Source organism: Ictalurus punctatus, chromosome 14, assembly GCF_001660625.3.
Source record: "Ictalurus punctatus breed USDA103 chromosome 14, Coco_2.0, whole genome shotgun sequence".
In the NCBI taxonomy this organism is placed as follows: domain Eukaryota; kingdom Metazoa; phylum Chordata; class Actinopteri; order Siluriformes; family Ictaluridae; genus Ictalurus; species Ictalurus punctatus.
In genome coordinates this window covers 13,400,086-13,423,427 of record NC_030429.2, presented here as the reverse complement: position 1 = coordinate 13,423,427, position 23,342 = coordinate 13,400,086, and the positions used below count along the sequence as shown (strand labels likewise).

The following is a 23,342-nucleotide window of genomic DNA, read 5'->3' as shown; positions in this document are numbered from 1 at the left end:
TCATACTGCACATTTATTGCACAGCTATATACTATTTTGATATAGCAAATTTATGTGTAATCCCAGAGATAACAGGTTGATCGAATTGCAGTGTTTATTCAAGGTAGGAAATGAAAAGCTAAGCAAACATTTTTTCTAAGTCAGAAGTACAAACCAGGATGAAATGCATGCACATGCAGCAAGGAAAACAGTCAAAGTCAAAGGAAAACAGCAAAATAAGTCAGACATCTGATGAACAGGAGAAACATATGGCTTAAAAACAGCAATGACGTGTATGTCTTTGCGATATGAGCCTGATGCTTAAATCCTCTTATATTTCTCCTGATGTTTGAGGGTTAAGCTTTGGATCAGTTGGCAGGGAATTAATGTTGATAGTAACCTAATATCTCCTGCAAAAATGACTAATGCAGCGTGAACTTGAACTGCGCAATAACATATTGGGTAAAGGAGTTATAAGTCTGTGGTGAATGTGGGATCTAATAGATCTGTGAAAGAGACCCTTTGGACCCTACCTTGTGATAATAATTCAGTCTCATCAACTCGAGTGACCCAGATGGCCTGGCAGTCCTCCACTTAGTTTTAGAATCACGGTTGAATATGTAACCTTCTGTTCTACTTCCTTATCTTCAAGACCACCAGGTTGGTTTCTTTCCAGAACTAGCAGAGTCCACAAATCAAAGTCATAACAAGGGTTAATAGCACTTCCACAATGTTTTTCCTGGACAGTGTATTCCTTGGACAGGGTTTATAATAATTGCTGTTATCTTTTCTATGGGGAATGATGATAGATCAAAGCATCAATATTGTTCCCTCTGGAGGATGACAGTTGGGGATGATGTTGATACTGTTACTATTGATAATGAATCACTCACGATATTATTACTGTAATCTATTGATGATGAGAAGCGCTGATTCCATTATTATTGTACTTTATAACTGACAATGAGAATCACTCAGTACTGTACTTTACTGAGGATGAGAATCACTCAGTTTATTAATAGCAGTGATATTGTTCTTAGTTGAGGCCAAAACTCACTCAAAGTCCCATTACTGTACTATATTGAGCATGAAATCACTAAAAATACTATTGTTACCATTGATTTCTACTGAGGATGTGAATTACATGGTCTGATACCTTTCCCGACCGCAAAACACATGTAGGGTGATGGCACAGCATTTAGTTTGTAGAATTCCATGTCACCATTGTGTCCATCAAAGATACTCTTCTTAGTGTTACCTTGAATCAAACCACTTGTACTGTCCTCTTAGACACTGGCCTATTTGATGGTGCCAGCAGTAGTGTTATGGTCTGATGATCACAGCTGGGGCAATATGAAAGATCTGTAGGATCGTGGTACAGAACCATACCACATATCCTTTTTATTCTTTAACAAATGTAATATACTGATCATAGCTCAAGATAAGATAATATAACATTTATATATATATATATATATATATATATATATATATATATATATATATATATATACACACACACAGTAGGAATAGAAAAATAAGAATTAGAGTAGTAAAATAATAATAATAATAATAATGGTAATATGTACACTATGGACACCTCAATGTATGTACAGATGAATATAAATTTGAATATATACAACAAACATACTGATTAAAAGGAAGGCTCTCAGTCCATCTGGAGATCAAGCTAATTTTTGGTGCTGAGTATGTAGTCATATATGAAGGTGTACAATTGTTACACCAGTTTTTATTGATGTTATTACAGATTCACCACCTTGACTTTTTCTTTTTAATACTAAAGATAGGGATGCCATTCCATTCAATAAACAAGCTGTTATCATCCACATAGGAACACAACCAGGTTTCCACAATATCCAAAACTGATGCATTTATTTGTGCTTGCGTGAAAGGGGCATTGGCTTGCAATTTGTTAAGTTTAGTACACAGTGAACACCCATTACACAGTGTAATGGCAGGCACTGGAATGAATTCCAGCTATTTTACCTTGCAACTGAGGCCTCAAGGCTTACTTTGTCTGTTCCTAGGTTTTAAGCGTAAGCCACTTTATATCTATGCCTTAAAATTTATTAACTTATAAAGTTATTATGTAAATTATGATATGGTCAGTGTTTGCAGCACCATGCTGCTGCATACCAACACAAACAAAAGGCCAAACAAAAGTGTCTCATCTCTAAGTCAGTGAAAATTGATACTGAACAAAAGATATTGTTAACTTTTGTTGTTTTTTACATCACCAAATTTTTATGTCAACACACTCTCCTTGGTGGTGCATATTTTATGCAATATTTTACAAGTATTTCTGAGTGCTTCTTAGCATCTTGAATCAGCTTCTTCGGTTCATCTGCAATACAAGAACGTGAAAGAGGATGAACATTATGCAGTGGGGCCCTTTTATAGACTACACACCTGATGTTACAGTCATGGGGTGATGACTTCACTGTTAGTACTTGGCTAATACTTTGTTATTAGTACACTGCATGAAAACTCTGCTATGTAAGCAAGTAGACTCTTGTCATAACTGCTAGGATACCAAATAAGCAGAACAATTGCCTTTGAGAAGTAATCCACAACTTCCAAAAGGAATGTATAACCATCAAGGTCTATTCAGTGCTGGGAAAGGCTGTCTTACTGGCTGGGGGACTGGGACTGTAATTTAGGTACAGAGGGAACATAATTATACGTATGTGTTCACATCCTAAAATAACATTCTGAGGAGAAGAATGCAGTGTAAGCAGTGCCTGTGCTTAGGGATGTATGAGCCCACCTCAAAAGTTCCTCAAATCAAAGCAAATCTGGGTCATTTTTCCTGGGCAATGGGGACACAAAAACTGTCCCAGACACTGAGTCATTGGCAGGATGGGTTTGGCTGATCCCTTCAGCCATTGTTGCCATTCAGGGCTAGTTTGAAGGCTACCAATTCTCATATTCCCACTTGCAATTATGTTCTGTATGAGATGATTTTCATCAGACAAAGACTAATTACAGCTGGCCAGTGAATAACACTGGGCTCCTACCCCTAATTCTGAGTCATGCACACATCCAGTGTGATGAGGAGGAGGGAGTGGCCAGGCTGTGAGGACACACACCTGGCACTGATTTGGCTAATCAGTGGGAGAGAGGGATAAAGGAGCAACTGGAGGTACCAGTGTAAGAAGAGAGAGTTCTGCTTGTGTGTTTTATATTGTATTTGTTTGTTGTTTATTATTAAACTATATGTTTCCGTTCAGTCGGTTCCTGCCTCCTCCTTGCCTGACTTCAAAGTTTCTTACATACAGTAAAAGGTTTCTTAGGGTTGGGGTGCTTCAACAGAAGCTCTGTTGTGAACTCGGTAATCAGTGAACAGAAAGCTGTAACCTCCTCTGACCATCTGAGACACCAAGGAGTGTAGTAAGAGGGGATGACACTAGTGAGTGGAAATTGGCAATAAATTACCTGGCAAATTGAAAACAAATAAAAAACACCCTGCCAGTCATATTCTGGAGAACCTTCTTAATGAAGGCTTAAGACTGATGGGGAAATAGAGGATCCATATGATATGACTGTATATTCATTGTAGCTGAATATAATTTGAAAAGTATATTCAATAATGGTTTTCAATTTATTTTCCTCCCTTATCTGAACCAGCTTGTGGGCATGTAGCTGTTGCTTGGCTTAGTGGTTAGAATGTTCGCCTCACACGTCGGGGGTTCGATTCCCACGGTAGCCCTGTGTGCGGAGTTTGCATGTTCTCCCTGTGCTGTTTGTGTTTGTGTGTGTGTTCGTGTGTGTTTCCTCCGGCTACTCCGGTTTCCTCCCACAGTCCAAAGGCATGTAGGCTGACTGGCATGTCCAAAGTGTCCATAGTGTATGAATGGGAGTGTGAATGTGTATGTGATTGTGTGCCCTGCGATGGATTGGCACCCTGTCCAGGATGTACCCTGCCTTGTGCCCGATGTTCCCTGAGATAGGCTCCAGGTTTCCCCATGACCCTGAAAAGGATTAAGCGGTATAGAAGATGGATGGATGGATGTCTCAAAGTGATTGGGTCAAGTGCAAGGTGGTATGTTTTTGGGTTTTTTTACTGAAAAGGAAATTCACTTATCCTTTACCAAACTGTCCTGGTGAGAAGTAGAACTGCTCTGGTGAGAGATTAATAGCTGTCGGATGGACTATGAAGAGGCAAATTAGCTGTTCTGACACCTCACAGATGTGACAGGGATGAGCTTTCCTGTTATATTTAACTAGTAGGATTAAAGAAAACTTTAATCAGTGGGCCAGAGCAATGATACATCAAGCCTCATGATACTTCAAGAGGCAAAGCAGCTGTGTCTCCTCCCTTGCAATGTCTATCGATTAAACACAGATTTTAAATTGGAGATGAAATCCTCCAGTTCACTGCTTTCCCATAATCAGCAATGAACAGGCATTCAGATTCAACCCTGCATGTTGAGAAAATAAAAAGAACACTGCAGTAGTGTTTGCACCTGGATTTCTGTCATATTTGTCCTGTATTGTGGTTTGCTCCTTTGGTTTATCCAGGGTAAAAACTACAAATTTAGATAGACACAGCTAGGAATCTCAGCCGAAATAGCCCAAAATGCATTCCAAATCAGTCAAAACAGTCAAAAAGCAGACAAAATAATGGGGGGCTCGATACTATCCACCATCAAGAAGACTGACATGACTAAATTTACAGTGTCTTAACAATCCTATTGATGACCTGAGAATGAAGTCAGATGATTGTGCATAAAGATATTGTTAAATAGGCCAAAAAAATTGAAATTTGTTAGCCATTCCTTGATGTGGGTGTGACAGCATGCTCTTATGATTGGTTTAAAATGGGCTCTGTATCAGGCATGGTCATAGCAAATTAAATCTGGCATGAATAAAATAACACACAGAGGCACATAGCATAGATATCCACACCCTTAATGTGAAACACACTATTTTTTTAATTAACTCACAAAAATGTGTAAATAAACAAATAAAATTTCACCTAAAAACTGAAATATGAAACCATATTGTTTCTATATCTTATCTGTCACATAATAGCAGTGAAGGGACTCTGGACTACAGTTCAGAGCAGCCACTGCACCTCACTGCATTATGATCACATGACCACCTGCACCTGAATCACGTTCATGTTAACAAGCACTTATGTGTATATTAGCCACAGTTTGCACTACATTCCTTATCTTGATGCCTTGTCACTGCATTTGTTTTCTTTTGTTGTTGTTTCTGTTGCTGTATTTATGGTCTTTGATTTATGTTTACTCTTAGCCTTAGTGTTTTTGCCACAAGTTCTATAGGTACTGTTTGTGTTTTGTTTGTATTTTTATTAAAAATAATTTGCACTTGCATCTGTCTCTGCCTCGAAATGTGACAGAACACAAGACCTTAACATGAATGCAGCAGATTTTTTTTTAGAGTCCAAGAGGCCTTGTATGAAAGGGAAAAGCTGATGTAGGAGAAGGAGGGGAAATTCTCCTGCATTCAAGCCAACCGGGAGTGGCTCGACATGATGTACTCTATCATGGGCCTTCCAACGAGGCTGGAACCATCTCCCACCTTCCCTCACCCACTGTGGATCTCGTCCAGCCTGCCGTGTCAATAGAGAACATTGTTCAGCCTCGCTGCTTGTCAGAGGACAGCGATCAGCCTCGCTGCTCATTGGAGGATGCTGCTCAGCCTCACTGAGGACACCGCTCCACTCTATAGTTTCACGGGAAACATCACTTCTCCTTCAGGCTCCGCTTTGAGCTTTGTTCCTCCCACCGGCTGTGCAGTAGCCATTGCTCCGCATTCAAGCCAGGCCAGGGATATCATGTCATCTCTCTGCGGTACGGAAGAGACCGCCCACACCAGAAACTCAGAGCACGCCCAGTTCCTATCTGAGGTCGATGTCACAGCCAACCAAGTTCTGCTCACGCCTGAGTCTGCTGACATGGCCAACCAAGTTCTGCCATCCTATTCCCTTGAGGATGTTGCTCTGCCTTCTCACCCTGCTGAAACTGATGACTCAGTTTCCCATGCCTGGGTGCTGTCTAGTGACCCTGGCAAGCCTGCGCCAACTTCATGCCTGCCCCTCTGCTCCTTGAGGAGCCTGCTATCTGTTGGGCAATGTCTGCCTCTGGCCCTAAGTGTGAAGACACTTTGCCCAGAGGGCCAGGACTGCCCGGGGAGGGACTGTTTTTTCTGGTGCTCTGGGAATAGTGCCTTTTTAAGGGGGGAATGATATTACATTCACATGTAATATCAGAGAAGGAACTCTGGACTCCAGTTCCCAGCAGCCACTGCACCTCACTGCATCATGGTCACATAACCACTTGCACCTGAATCACATTCATGTTAACGAGAACTTGTGTATATTAGCCACAGTTTGCACTACACTCTGTCTTGCATTTGTCTTCATTTGCTGTTATTTCTGTTACTGTGTTTATGGTCTTTTGTTTATTCTTGGCCTTAGTGTTTTTTCCAAAAGTTCTATAGATACTGTTTTTGTTGGTATGTTTTATTAAAATTAATCTGCACTTGCATCTGTCTCTGCCTCCAAACGTGACCTTGTCAGCCAGCTGATCATATCAACTACTACTAATAGATATGAAATCTGAGTGAGCCCTCTGTCAGAGTGAATATGTACAACATATATATCTTAGACAATCAATATTTATTGTGTGGTGTGAAATCTGTTATTAAATATATGGGTTATTTTGCAGATTAGGTCATACTTGGTGTACAATTAGCTTCACTCTAGCAAACATTAACTACAGAATGTTTGAATATGTATGTCTATCAGTACTAATTATAGCTGAAATTTGTTCCCTCTGCCTGAAAGAAAATTTTTCATTCAAGTTTTATCAGCATGGGCTATGAAAAGTATATTGTTATGGTATGTATATAATAAAAATGACGATGAAAGATGCTGTTTTAGCCTTGTCTGCATTTTTTACTTTGTGCCAGTTTTGTAAAATGAAAATAAGCTGTTTTATATGAATATTCTTTTATAAATGTACACAAGTCTGTGCATATACACAAATGCAAAAAACTTTGGGACCTTCCACCGTACCTGGATTGGAAGGTTATTTACACAGAAGTAGTAAAAGGTAGCATTATTATTTTATTTAATATGAGAATTTTCCTTTTTCCTTGTACTTTGAAGAATAGCACAGTGTCCTCAAAGAACAAGGCTAGAAACAGGCATCACTCTACCTGGAGAATGATTTGTGGAGTGTTGCGTTTGCACTCTCTCACTCTTGCTCTTTTTGAGTTGTTTAGACAAAAAGGCATCTATTTCTTGGTAGAGATTATCTTGGAGGATATATATATATATATATATATATATATATATATATATATATATATATAAATAAATAAATTGCTCTATACAGATGTGGCCACTGAAAATGCGTGTCAAAGGAAAAGGGATCCTGCGATCTCATGTGGTATCACGCAATATCACGCACATGTTCCAGGCACAGGAAAGATAAGACCAGTAGGGGGCAGTCATGTTTCATTTGAACAAACACAGCTTGCTAGTAGATACAGTAGTTCTGCCAGGACATATACTGTATACAGTATATATTCTTTTAGCAATCAAACAGCGATGTTACTGAAGCCCATGATCTCTTTGTGCTTGGCCCACAGGTCTGTGAACCTCTCTCAGAACCATTTTGTAACAAGCAGCAGAGCACATTAAATGTCAAGCCTGAAAAAAAAAGGGAACATGTGATCTGTTAGATTTAAGAAAAAAATACTACACATGGTTTACATAAAAATATTACTTTTCTTATCAAACTTATGATAAACCTAATTTAAACAAGTTTCTAATTACTATTAGAATTATTAATTATTAAGATTGAATTATAAAAAGTGAGCATGACTGAGTCACGGTGTACAGGTACAATAATTATAGTATTTAAATTAAAATAGCTAAACCATCTGTACTAAAACAGCACAGCAGTAACATACAGGTGTAGTATGCCAGAGACTGGGATTTGGGTCTCAGCTCAGTGGAAAGTGTTCATTTAATGAGTGTTTTTTTTTTTTTTTCTTTTTCCCCACTGTAGAAAGGTCCTCAAAGTAGCAAGTTGAATGAATTCCATCTTCTCCTTTCTTGACAATGGAAACTTTTGTTCTTTCTTAACATAAAAAAGTTTTACTATTTAAAAAACTGGTATAAAGTGAACACAGAAGTCCACACACTGAAAAAAAAGCTTTGTGAATTTACTTAATTCAAATTCGTACATTGGTTCCATGTGATTGAATAAAGTTACATTAATATAATTTTTTCGTACATCATAATGTTTTCATACATGAAACATGATTTGATCATATATTATCAATGACCTGAAATTAAACTTCACCTGAGCTGAAGATTGAACCCCATATGTCTGTATCCAATTCCATCTATATGCTTCATAACAATAAGGTTGCGAAAGTCTTGGGAGAACTCTTTGCTTTTACCCATCATGAGATGTTTCTTGCGTGACACCTTGTTAACAAAAAACCTTTTTATAGACCATCAATTTACTAACCCGGCTGATATTAATTTGCACAGATAGGTTGTATAATTACTTAAGGAACTCAGCTGGTTCCTTGCCTTACCTTGCCTTGGAGAACTGCTTTTTCTTAGCCTGTTCAATACTTTTTTCTGTCATTCCACTTTATTACACATAACTTTATTTATGGACTTTAATGTTGCGAATTCTTTATATTTCTGGATTTCTTGAGTTAATACTGATGTGTGGTGAAAAGTTCATGTGAATAGCCTCATTGGAAATATATTTACTGAAATTTTTTTTTGACGTGTTCAATACTTATTTCCCCCAATGTATATGTAGTTTTAATAATTAGTTTAAATCACGTATAATGAGACACAACAACTGCTTACATTTTTAGCAGCTCAGTCCTGGAGAGGGGGAAGAAGTGAGCGTCGACGGAGGCCAGGATACACACAAACAGTGTTCTCCGTGTAGTCTTAAATTCAGGATTCTCCCTTCATTTTAATAAAATCCAAAGTAACTAGTACCTTGCCGCTTGAGTAGTCTTCTCATTTTATACTTTATTTCTCTTACTCAAGTAATTATTAACATTATTTATTTTACTGGTACTTGAGTAATTATTTTTATAAGTAGTTTTAATTGTACTTGAGTAAATTTTTTGGCTACTCCACCCACATTTGTGTATAGTTGTGTATTCGTGTCATTTTGTGCAGATGCAGGTTGTAATGTTATGTTTATGTTGTGTATGAATCTGATTAATCTCTTAATCATAGGATGTGTTTGGGTGAGTTAATTAAGCGCTAGTAAAGCGCTTTAGTTTACTGGTTTTCATTCACCTAGCTCAAGCAGGTCAATCCTGCTTATTGGGCAGTGGTGGCTTAGCGGTTAAGGCTATGGGTTACTGATCAGAAGGTTGGGGGTTCAAGCTCAAGAACTGCCAAACTGCCCCTGTTGAGCCCTTGAGCAAGGCCCTTAACTCTCTCTGCTCCAGGAGTGCTGTATCATGGCTGACATGCGCTCTGACCCCAGCTTCCTGACATGCTGGGGTATGCGAAGAAAACTATTTCACTGTGCTCTAATGTATATGTGACCAATAAAGACTCATTATGTTACTACTTTCCACCCCCTCATCTTTATCCCCACTGAACATTTGCCCTATGAGGGTTCTGCTCTACCTGTCCTGCCGACCTACAGCCGGCCACCTGCAACCACAGGTGCAAATGGCCATAACCCATAACCCCAAAGTGTGGAGGCCATTCCACTGATCTACCCAAAAGATATTTCAAATGATGCTGCATGGGAAGTAAACATTATTGAGCAGTGACTGTGAGGCACAGAGTATTACTCCTTGAATAAAATCATAGTTGCTTATTTCTGAATTTTATTTATATAAGTATTAATTTGATTGTGATGAAATACTTATTATGAATATTGAACATTTCCTCATTTTCATTTCCAAGGCTTTCCTCCTCTTACTTCAGAAAGTAAAATGTCAAATAAAAGACAAATAAAATTGTACCCCTTTGATTTTTTTGCAAACCTGTTCTACATTCTGACATCATAAGCTAGATACAAAATAGAGTTGTACTGTGATATTAAAAGATAATAGCCTGATACATTTGATTTAACCCACTAACCCTGTAATGCCGAAAAACTGGCTTGCCCATCTTTGACCTATTCCCGTATGGACGATATACCAGCTTGGTCGTCTATGTTACGGTGTAAAAGTTATCCCCGTAAGGCTGGTATACCGGCATTACTCTGCTATGATTCCTTACTTATTTAATTATTATTTTTTGACATGGAAGGTTGATGATGTCATGACGGCATGACATGATTATGTCATTACACCGTCATTATGATGAAGATGATCCAAATGTGAATGTTGTTGATAAACTTATGGTGTAATAGTAGAAGTTAACTAAAAATTCCAAAGCGAAAAGCTAATCGTGTTCCAGCTAAAGTTACACCTACAGTGAACACAGATGCATCTAAAACAGTGGAAAAAAAAGAAAACATACACAGTTACACAGGCGAGAGCAAGGATTCTAGATAGTGACAGCAGTGAAAGTTCAGGCGATGTTGAAACCGAAACTGTTAGTGACGCCAACTCTCATGATTCAGACCCTGATCCGTCTTCATCTCCAGCATCAACCACTGCGACTGACACTGCAGGGGTTTGGAGTCATAACGTGACCCTGATGGATTCAACTTTCAAACCAAATGAGGCACCTGGTCCTCGTACTGGTCTGATTATCACCAGAAAGTTGACTTTTGGTGCTAAAATGCATTTATTCAAAGGCATTGACCAGGCTGATGCTCGTATGGTACTTCTAAATGAGTATAAGGATTTTATCGAGCATTTTTCGTAATTTCTCTAGTTAAGAATTGTGCTCTAAGTGGAGTAAAAACACTGAACTGCTTCATTTTCAAAGTACACTTACACAAATACATTATTATAAGTTGTTTCAAGATTTTCAAAAATGTTAAAATGAAAATGTTGATTTTGGGGCCGATTTTGGCCCGGGAACTCAGCGTTGGCATGCTGTTTCTATGGGGAATATAGGGTTGAGGGACATAATACTGTGGGAACTAAGGGGTAAGAGGGTTAATGTGGGTTATTTAGATTTGTCATCTGTGTTAGGACACATCTGTGTTGTAAGTCCTTGCTGAGTGACTCATAACTCATTTTCTTTAAACAAAGCATTTGCCAGTATGGCGCCCTGCTATTCCTCCAGATCTTTTAAGTCTATGTCATTGGAGACCAGGAGACCAAAAAGTGAGCAGCAACCAAAAAAATGGAATAGTACTGGTATGCAAAATTTGTTTGCACATTATAATTATTTTTACTGTTGCTCTTGTTCTCACAGGGTGAGCCACCAGGTGAAACTGAGTGTGAAGATGTCCAGAGACTGCTGGCACTGTGGATAATTTGGCAGGTGAGTGAGGAGGGCAGAGATGGTGAGGAGTCCATTTTGCTCATCTGAATGTCAGACAATACCTTACTTGCTATTGTATGAGTGATAATGAGGAGCCTACTTTACCTGAGGTCCAGAACCTTTGTCACATTTGGTGAATAATAGCTCATAGTTAGCACCAATGTTTGCCTTCAGTTTTCATCTTTTTATTTTGCATATTGAATGATTTAGTTTGAGAGATTCACTGTACATACTACATATGATATATGCTTCTCTTATATTGTATAAATTATCGGCAGACCTCTTGTTTGGTAGAGAGGGAAAAATAACAGAAAAGATTGCACATACAATTGGAAACACTTATAATAGATCATGACTGAATAGTGCTGACTACAGTATATGCAAAGTAATGATAGCAAAATATGTTACTATAGGTTGTATATTTATAAAGGTAATAGATTTACTGAAAAAAATACCTATCTATCTATCTATCTATCTATCTATCTATCTATCTATCTATCTATCAAAACTATACATTTATTAAAAGTGCATTTTTAATAAATTAAAAAACAATTAAAAGTGCATTTATTCAAAGAAAGCTCAATTGCATAGGAGGCAGCCTTTAGAATCAGAATCTCATTTATGTAATATAACACAGGAATTTGACTTGGCAAATCATTTTAAGTACACATGCTGTAACCAAATGCACATACATTTACTGCACACACACACACACACACACACACACACACACACACACACACACACACATACACACACTCTCCTCTTCTGTTCAACCCACCAGTTTTCTATGGGTAAGTCAGTGGCCTGGAATGGCCATAGCAGGACTTTTGTGGTCAGTAAACCATTTTTGTGTTGATTTTAATGTATGTTTTGGATCATTGTCCTGCTGGAAGATATCTGGAAAACTGAAGATGCTTCAGTTTGTTTTTGGATGAGAGTAGTGTCTTTTTCCTTGAAACCCTTCAAAAAAAAACTTGTGGTGATGTAGATGACTTAGGGATTGTAGTTTTGGAGACTTTCTGACCCCAAGATGCAACTAACTTCTACAGTTCTCCAGCTGTGACCCATGGAGATTTTTTTTGGCCGCTTGAACTATCCTCACAATGCGTTGAGACACGTCTTCTTCTTGGTTGATTCATACCATTTCCAGTTGACTGGAACTGCTTAATTATTACCCTGATTGTGGAAATTGGCATTTTCACTGCTTGTGCTATTTTCTTATAGCCACTTCCCATTTTGTGAAGCTCAACAACCTTTTGCTGCACATCACAGCTATATTCCTTGGTCTTACCCATTGTTATGAATGACTAAGGGAATTTGGCCTATGTGTTACCTCATATTTATACACATGGCAGTAAGTCATGGTTGAATAATTTCCTCTTCCTAGTCAACCAGGTGCACTTAAAAATGTCAAATAGCAATGGGAATATTCTTGAAATATATTTTTTATCATACTAATTCATAGGGGTGCCAATAATTGTTGCACACCTATACTTTAAAAAAAAATTGTGTGTATATATATGGAGTTCATGGTGGCTGAGTAGTTAGCATGTTCGCCTCACACCTCCAGGGGTTTGATTCCCACCGGGGCCGTGTGTGCGGAGTTTGCATGTTCTCCCTGTGCTGCGGGGGTTTCCTCCGGGTACTCCGGTTTCTTCCCCCAGTCCAAAGACATGCATGCATGGTAGGCTGATTGGCGTGTCTAAAGTGTCCGTAGTGTATGAATTGGTGTGTGAGTCTGTATGTGATTGTGCCCTGCGATGGGCTGGCACCCTGTCCGATGCTCCCTGGGATTGGCTCCAGGTTCCCCCGCGACCCTGAAGAAGGAGTAAGTGGTAGAAGATGGATATATATATATATATATATATATATATATATATATATATATATATATATATATATATATATATATATATACACACATACATACATACATATATATATATATATATATATATATATATATATATATATATATATATATATATATGCGTGTGTGTGTGTGTGTGTGTGTTTATTTATTTTTGAATAAACCTATGTTGTGTTTGCAATTGTTTGATAGTTCTTATTAATCACATCTACATATGCACAGTGAAATTATTTTCTTCGCATACCCCAGCATGCCAGGAAGTCGGGGTCAGAGCACAGTGTCAGCCATTAATATGCTGCTTTCTTTAATGACATACAAACATTTTTCTGTAACATTTAATTTTGTGCTAGAAAACAAATGTTTGGGAATCTAAAATGTTTGTTCTAACTTGATAATGTAGAAGTCATAAAATAAAAAATCTATAACATAGTTTGTACTAAAAAATAGGGTGCCTAAAACTTTTACACAGTACTGTATACACCCAAAGACATGGACAAGAGGAGATTTTTTTTTTTTTTTACCTGACTGAAATCTACACTTGAAGAATAATAGTCTTTAGTGGTTTAGCCTGTGCTTTCTCTTTTTTCTTATTTATACCCTAACAATGTTGATTTTATTATTATTATTTTTATTTTTTAAATTATTATTATTATTATTATTTTAGAAAATGCTATTTAATATTATCTTGCAATATATGACTTTTCAAATATTTCCCATGAGGCACCAATTATATAAATAACAGATGGCAACACTGGAACTATTTCTTTGTCTAAGTGCCTTTGTTGATTTAAGCAGCATGCTACTGTTATAAATTTGCCATTATTGAATGCATCCAACACTGCTCGGTTTTCTCAGAAGAGTTCTCAAGTGGCTGTGCATGTTGAAATTTGAGCAAGAAAAAAATTAATTAGCAGAATCAACGGAATGCTCAAGATTTATTCCAGGTTTTTTTTTTTTTCTTTCTGTTTTTCTGACAGAACATTGGTTTAATGTGATGATGAATATGAATGAATATGACTCAATATAGTCAAGTAGTGTTAATGAGTGCACTAATGTCACCATATGGTGAATCTGTTTCTAATACCATATTTGTGTGTAATGGTGTCCGTAGTGCAGTGTAATGGACAGAGTCACAGCTTTTGTAAATATTTAATCCTTTTATTAAACATGTTATGCAGGAGGCCAGGATAAAAACAGTAATTTATGTTGCACTGTATATTCTCACCAGTTGAACCATAAAAGTTTACACATTTTATAATAATAATGAAATACACCCATAAAATAGCACAGATACAATCATTCAGTGATCATTCAGTGATCAGCAAATGTCAAAATGTATAATGCAGTTCTTCAAAGCATCCTTGAAGTCTATGCACATTCTTTGCATTCTTTGAACCATCTTAAGTAGGTAGTATAGGGGATGATTTTCCAGTGGGCTTATTGCGAAGTGCTTGTTATAAATATATAGTTTTAATGTATTCTGTGATTTTGTTATTTCTGATTTTTTAATAAACTGGAAAGTAAACTGTTAACTTTTGAAAATTGGGAATTATTTTTTCCAACATAATCCATTATATATATATATATATATATATATATATATATATATATATATATATATATATATATATATATATATATATATATATATAATGGATTATGTTGAAAAAAATAGTATATATACACAGTATCTCACAAAAGTGAGTATACCCCTCACATTTTTGTAAATATTTGATTATATCTTTTCATGTGACAACACTGAAGAAATGACACTTTCCTACAATGTAAAGTAGTGAGTGTACAGCTTGTGTAACAGTGTAAATCTGCTGTCCCCTCAAAATAACTCAACACACAGCCATTAATGTCTAGCAACAAAAGTGTCTATACCTCTAAGTGAAAATGTCCAAATTGGGCCCAATTAGCCATTTCCCCTCCCCGGTGTCATGTGACTTGTTAGTGTTACAAGGTCTCAGGTGTAAATGGGGAGCAGGTGTGTTAAATTTGGTGTCATCGCTCTCACACTCCCTCACACTGGTCACTGGAAGTTCAACATAGCACTTCATGGCAAAGTACTCTCTTTGGATCTGAAATAAAAGAATTGTTGCTCTACATAAAGATGGCCTAGGCTATAACAAGATTGCCCAGACCCTGACACTGCAGCACAATGGCCAAGACCATACAGCAGTTTAACAGGACAGGTTCCACTCAGAACAAGCCTCGCCATGGTCGACCAAAGAAGTTGAGTGCACATGCTCAGCGTCATATCCAGAGGTTGTCTTTGGGAAATAGATGTATGAGTGCTGCCAGCAATGCTGCAGAGGTTGAAGAGGTGGGGGGTCAGAATGTCAGTTCTCAGACCATACACCCGCCACACACTGAATCAATTTGGTCAAGAAGGAAGCCTCTTCTAAAGATGATGCACAAGAAAGCCCGCAAACAGTTTGCTGAAGACAAGCAGAGTAAGGACATGGATTACTGGAACAATGTGCTGTGGTCTGAGGAGACCAAGATAAACTGATTTGGTTCAGATGGTGTCGAGTGTGTGTGGTGGCAACCAGGTGAGGAGTACAAAGACAAGTGTGTCTTGCCCACAGTCAAGCATGGTGGTGGGAGTGTCATGGTCTGGGGCTGCATGAGTGCTGCCGACACTGGGGAGCTACAGGTCATTGAGGGAACCATGAATGCCAACATGTACTGTGACATACTGAAGAAAACATGATCCCAGCATGTATTCCAGCTTGATAATGACCCCAAACACACCTCCAAGACGACCACTGCCTTCCTAAAGAAGCTGAGGGTCAAGGTGATGGACTGGCCAAGCATGTCTCCAGACCTAAACCCTATTGAGCATCTGTGGGGCATCCTCAAATGGAAGGTGGAGGAGCACAAGTTCTCTAACATCCACCAGCTCCGTGATGTCGTCATGGAGGAGTGGAAGAGTACTCCAGTGGCAACCTGTGAAGCTTTGGTGAACTCCATGCCCAAGAGGGTTAAGGTAGTGCTGGAAAATAACGGTGGTCACACAAAATATTGACTCTTTGGGCCCAATTTGGACATTTTCACTTAGGGGTGTACTCACTTTTGTTGCCAGTGGTTTAGACATTAATGGCTGTGTGTTGAATTTTTTTGAGGGGACAGCAAATTTACACTGTTATACAAGCTGTACACTCACTACTTTACAACGTAGCAAAGTGACATTTCTTCAGTGTTGTCACATGAAAAGATATAATCAAATCTTTATAAAAATGTGAGGGGTATACTGTATACTGTATATATATATATATATATATATATATATATATATATATATATATATATATATATATATATATATACACATATTGTATGTGAGTGTGCCCTGCGATGGATTGGCACCCTGTCCAGTGTGTACCCCACCTTGTGCCCGATGCTCCCTGGGATAGGCTCCAATTTTCCCCGTGACCCTGCAGGAAGGATAAGTGATATAGAAGATGGATGGATACACACACACACACACACACACACACACACACACACACACACACACACACATATATATATATATATATATATATATATATATATATATATATATATATATATATATATATATATATATATATATATATATAAAACCATTACATTCAGTCATTTGCTAACTGTTGACTTTTGCTGTAGTGAGTCTAAGTACAGGTTCAAAAAATTTGCAAAGGTCTTTTTGAACTGACGACAATGGCAAAGGCACTTAGAATGTATACATTCAAATTGGTATAGTAGATTATTGAAGTATTTTTGAAGATAATTAATTTCAAATTGATTGTTTTAATCAGAAAAAAAAAAAACTTTATTCTGTGATTTGAAATATCTTTTGAGTGGGCAAGTCAAAGAAGGTGCTGAGCCTGCTACCAACCACAGTAATGATCATATTGTTTGAGTAGCACTTTCTAATGGATAATATATAAAAATATGTATCTCAGATCATGAAAGCATAAAATGACACCTTCTGGCACCCAGCTGTAAGTTTGGCAGAACACAGAGACATCTATGCGTGACTGCACCTGAAGCCAAATTATCTGTTATTAATCCAACAAATGTAGTGGAAGAAGAGAATGGCTCATCTTCAACAGCCAGATAATCTGGTAAAACCACAATTCTGCTGACTATTTTAAGATATTGCTGTTAACGTAAAACACCTACTTTAGCACATGATATCCTCTTTAATGTCCATTACACTACATACACATACATACATAGGCTCTGGTTTCAGATAGTGTTCATGCAAGAAATTCCAAAATTATTGGTCTGAATTTTTTTCCCTGGTATAGTGCATTAGTGTCATTCCCTGTGCTACATAAATAACCTACAGTCATGTAAACCTACTACTTCCTGGGAAGTATACCCTTCTTCAGTTCTATGTTTTTATTCATCAGGGCCTAAATAACAATGGTGTGGTCCTCACCAACTTCTATAAACAAATAACCTCAGGTGAGAATAAGAAAATACAACAGATTTCAATATGTAGTAATTTTTCACCAAAAAGTACTCCAACATTCAGAAACCAGGTTGGAAAAAATAAGTACACCCTTTCAACTACCATAATCATTAATAGAATAATAAGCGTTCATGTGTTACTAATGAAATGTACAAGATTAGTTAACCATCAAGAATTGTAACAACCTCTATAAAGGCTGAACTTTTGGTTGTTTGGTCACAGCACTCGGGTGTATCTACTACATGCCAAGAACAAAGGACCAGGATCAACTATTGCCTCAGAAAAACAATTGTTGCTGCACATCAAGCTAATAATTCCATTTCCAAAAAAAAAAAAAAAAAAAAAAAAAAGCTTTCTACAGTGATAAGGATTGTTCAAAAATAGAGAACCTTCATTAAACATACAGCTCCAAATATTCCCCAGAGTTGGTGTCCCAGCAAATTCAATCCAAGCCAAGACCTTTTAATACACAGCGATATAAAGAAAACCACAATCACCTCAAAACAACTGTCAAGCATGGTGGTTGTGGGGTGATGATTTGGGCTTGTTTTGCAGGGCCAAAATTGGGTCGTGCAACAGGAAAATTATTAAAATTATGAATGGTTAAAGAAGAAAAAAAAGGTGTTGGAATGACAAGGTCAAAGTCCAGACCTAAACCCCAAAGAGATATTGTGGCATGATCTTAAGTGAGCTATAAGAAATGGCCTCAATCAGCACTGCACTGAAGTAATGTTATAAAGAAGAATAGGCCACAATTTCTCCAAAATGATGTGAGAGACTAATAAACATACAGAAAATGTTTACTTAACTTTATTGCTGCTAAAGGTGGTTCTACATGTTAATGAATTATAGGGTGTACTTGTTTTTTCCTCACCTGGTTTCTGAATGCTGATTTACTTTTTTGGAAAGATAACTACATTTTGAAACCTTTTTTTTTCCTTTTTTTTTCTTATTTCTTTGTTTATAGAAATTGGTGAGGACCACACAATTGTTATTTAGGCCCTGATAAATAAAAGCATGCCCCCACCTGCTAAGACATACTTATACACATACTCTCTGTTTTGTGTGCAGGTCTAATATGTTTACATGCAAAAAAAAAAACAAGATGTGGTATATTATAAAGATCTTGGAACATTGACCATGAAAGTAAATTTGTAAGCAGATTGATCTAGACCAATAGACATCAGCTCACCCCCTTATCCCCTTTCCAGGCCGGTCTTATTGATAACGTGTCTGTATGTCAGACATGCTCCTGCTTAACATCACAAATAAATCAAATCAGATAAAAGTTATGCTGCTCCTGCACCAATAATAATGCCATGCACAACTGAATGTGTGTACCACAGAGAGAGAGAGAGAGAGAGAGAGAGAGAGAGAGAGAGAGAGAGAGAGAGAGGAGCAAACGGTAAAGTGACCAGCACAGTAGATCTTATTGTAAAACTAACCCTGTGGGAGTTTGTGTGTACTACATATGTGCTAAATAAAATCTAGATTAGATGGCTAAGTCTGAAGAGGCCAATCCAAATTACTCTGCCTCATTTATTAAAAGAATGTGTAGCCTACAGACTGGCTGTTGCGCTCGCTCTCTCTCTCTCTCTCTCTCTCTCTCTCTCTCTCTCTCTCTCTCTCTCACTCTTATTCCTTTCTCATTGGACAACAGTCCATGGAAGCAATTTGAGCTGAACTGAAAGTGAATGGACTTCCCTGCAGACAAACTGCCCAGGAGCTCCTCATCAGCTTTACATTTATTTTATGATGGTTCATCCTTTTTTCAACAGGGCATCACACAATAATGCTTTATGAACACAATTACATGCTACTGAACTTCCTATATGGGTAATTATGACTAAAATGTGAAAACTATCATTGCTAAGATATATTCCCCCCTGGTTGTATAATGCAATTAGAAATAATTCAGTAATCAATGAAGTAATTAATAAATAACTTTTTTTTGACAGGTCAAAAAATCATAGTGAAAAATCCTCTAATTAATGTAATATATGAGTGCTTATCACATTTCTTCAGATCTTCTTTAGTTCTTCAGATGGATGTATAACTTGGGTGTTTTAGAATAAACAGAATTACTGGCATATTTCAGAGATTATACAAAATTTTAGAGACCATTTAGACAGGGTTTACAGGAAAATATGTGGAAACATTTTCTTCTTCATTCATTGCTTCCCTGCTTTTCCTTTTACCAAGAGGATTCACAATCACTCATGTGCATCAAGTGCCCGGCAACTTATCTGTGTATAACATCATAGCATCCCAAATGAGGAAAATCCCCTGTTGGGATTTAATTATCGCTAACTAGTAAATGTCAATATTATCTCTCTCTTTACCACTGTCTCTTTCCTTCTATCTCTATTGTGCGATGGTGATGAGACTCACCCATTTATTGGAATATATAGTATTTATGGTGGCCTGTAAGTCCAAAACTACTTGTATCTTTATAGTGAGGAGCAATTCTTACTTCTGAACAACTCTGCTCCCTTCAGGCAGGTTTTCAGCTTTCATAAACTCATATTAATGCTTATGACTATTGTGGGTGAATATATTATATTAGTATTAATGCAATTTATATAACCTCTATAGTAAGTTGACAGCTTATCTAAATTAATATCTTATGAATCTCCTTGATAAAAATGCAAATGGACAAAAGCATCAGTATATTAATTTTGGCTCATACTATTACTGTAAACATCCTCCAGCTTTTTTATTTCCATGGTCTCTCAGACTGACATGTGCTGTAGCAAATTACCAACTGTTACGAAACGGGAGCAGAGGCAGAAGCAAGCGCAGATCAACGTCTTTATTTTTGAACAGAAAACAATAAACAAGAAACGCGGTCTAGACAGGAACAGATGATCAGGGTTCAAACATGAAACTGGATACGAGGCATGGAACAGAAACCGGACACGAAAACAAGACTGCTTAACATACGTAACACATTCCCATTACATTCACTTGTTCAAGGACTAAAGTAATACGGCGCGAAGTACAAAGCAACACGAGGGCTTTAAATACCAAACATAATCAAGCGAGAACACAGACAGCTGGGATCAATAATGGCACACCCTCGAACATCAACCAATGCTTAAACAGGAAAAGAACAAAAACCAAAACAAAGGCACGTGTCCATATGCAACAGTTCACTCTCGTGCACGCGCTCTCTGCAGTCGCCCATGCATGTCAGCAGTGCCATCTGCCGGCGAGAGCGTGACACCAACGAATATGTAATATTCAATAGGGACCTACAAATTCCATTTTGAATTAATGCTGTTGTGTTTTTGTGTATTTTTTTGTGCTTACAAATTTGTTGTTGTCTGGTGTTGCTTTTGCATTTCCAAATTATTAGCTTTTCCTTTTGTTAGACTTTGCTCAAAATGGAGGAAATGTGTAAACTTAATATTTTAACAGCTGATCAACTATTCGTCCAGCAACGAGTTGCACTTAATGTATCTTATTAAGTCTGGCTAGGATATTAACCCCATGACCACCGGTAATAATATCCTGATGTTAAACACGAATTATGAGCACAGTAAGAAGATCGAACAACTTAAAACAACAAATCATAAATATAGACAATATAGACACTTGCTATTAAAATCAGACGAGACTTTATTAAACTACTCTAATACACAGAAACTAAGCTAACACATAAACACACACACACACACACACACACACACACAAAGAGGGTGAAAATAGCTTTGACACAGAGTGAATGGCTAGTTTTAACACCATACGCTATTCTTAGACCTCGACCTGAACGAACCATCAACAATTAGTTTAATGTTCGCTCTGTTTTAGAAGGGCTCTATTAAATACACCAGCTTCAACTGAAACCTGGAGGTGCTTACTTAGGTTTCCTGTTGGTGGGGACTCGTCAGAGGTCTGGTTGCTTTTGAGTGGGGTCTAGGAGGACCAATGGGAAAGGTGAATGGAGCGAGTCTCATAGGCTTGGCAGCAGTTCTTCTGGTTCTTTCATGACTAGAGTCAGGAAGCTTTGCAGGAAACAGTTCATGCAGATGTTGATTGCACAGCCCTTGATAGACCGTGATAGACAGTGAACTGGGCAAGAGAACAAAAGGTTGTGTTGATTGTCCTTGGAGCCTGTTTGGGTGAGTCACCACCCTTTTACCAAAGTTATCAGCTGAGGGCCAGGGCTTTCATCTTGTAGGCCAGCCAACATGTCTCAGCCAGTGGCCTAGATCAATGAGGTTTGCTAATCTGTGAAGGATCGTCCATTGTTCACAGGATAGTGAGAACCCAGCAATCAGCCATGAGCTGTAATTGGCTTGGTGCCCCAAAGTCTGCACACAGGGGCTCATGATTTAAGGCTCAAGTGAAGGGGTGATCTTATGCTTATGCTTATTTTGTGCTTATGATTTTGTGTGCTGAGGTCCTACTCAAATTTGGTGTTGTGTTTTTAGTAATGTTGCTGTGTTCTCTGATTTGCTGTTGCATTTTTGGTTTGTAAATTAATTGTACATAATAGTTATCCATTTCCAGAATAAAAAATAAATATCAAATGAATGGGCTACTTTGAAATACATAGGTGATGTCTAAACAAAATGTATTATAATCTGATAAACATTTAATTAAAGGAGAAAAACCAGGTCATTTTGCATGTTGGCAGAAATAGTATGTCATATTTGTCATGTAAAAACTTTTTCAAAGACTTATAAATATGCACTCTGAATGCGTTATGTAGACACCCTTCATGTAAACTGTTATGTCTGAAACAGAGTAAAGGCCATTTCTGTGCAGATTTGTCTCAGTCATAAATGTCTGTTTCCTTATAAGGTGTTGGCATGGTGACTGAGAACAGTCAGTAAAGCCATGCCAATGGAAGGAACGTCTCCAAGGAGACTCGGAGGCACATTTTTATGTGATTCCCTGCTGATGAGCATCTGGAGACAGCTGGGCCATAGAAGGATACGGTTTGCTCAGTAATTTGCAGCTTATGTAATTAAGCATTTACAAGCATTCCATATTTGAATATTCCACATGCAGTGGAACTGAAACTTGGTTAAAGGATTGACCAACAGAATTGCAGTACATAAAGACAACAGATGGCCACTTGTTACTGTAGTAATTTATACTTCAGAATGGTAGTCTTTATATTCAACACAATACCTGCAAATGGTTACATGTTAAATCACTCACATTATAGGGGCTTTTCCAATAACAAAATATGCAACTGTTTGCAACTTGGCAGTGTCATTTTGAAGATAAATGGTTTTGCAGCTACTAATGTCTCCCCTATTAATATTACAAGTTCCACTGTCTCCCTGTAATACTTCTAATTGAAATGTTTAACACTTTGAGACACTAGCATTAAGTATTACCTAAAAGTATCTTTATTAGCTCAAATTATCTCTATGAAATTATATAATGAACAATTACTGTGCAACTACCTTTTTTTTTGCCAAAATACAAATGAGCAACATACATCTTGATTAGCTCTTTAGTAATCCACTCACTAACACGTTGTTCAGCTTGTATTGCTTCTGCAATTTGCACCATTTTGCATCCTGATTTCAGAGACTGAGGAAAAAAAGAGAGTGGGA

The 23,342-nt window shown here is 37.5% G+C and overlaps 1 protein-coding gene across 1 annotated transcript in view; it reads left to right on the top strand.

The window, feature by feature from the left end:
• The window catches only part of lrrc4ca (leucine rich repeat containing 4C, genome duplicate a), a 67,339-nt gene that overhangs the window by 34,951 nt on the left and 9,046 nt on the right, over positions 1-23,342 (top strand). The window contains exon 2 of the mRNA XM_017486225.3: positions 11,354-11,422. The gene's annotated coding sequence lies outside the window, so the exon portion shown is untranslated. The remainder of the gene's footprint in view (positions 1-11,353; positions 11,423-23,342) is intronic.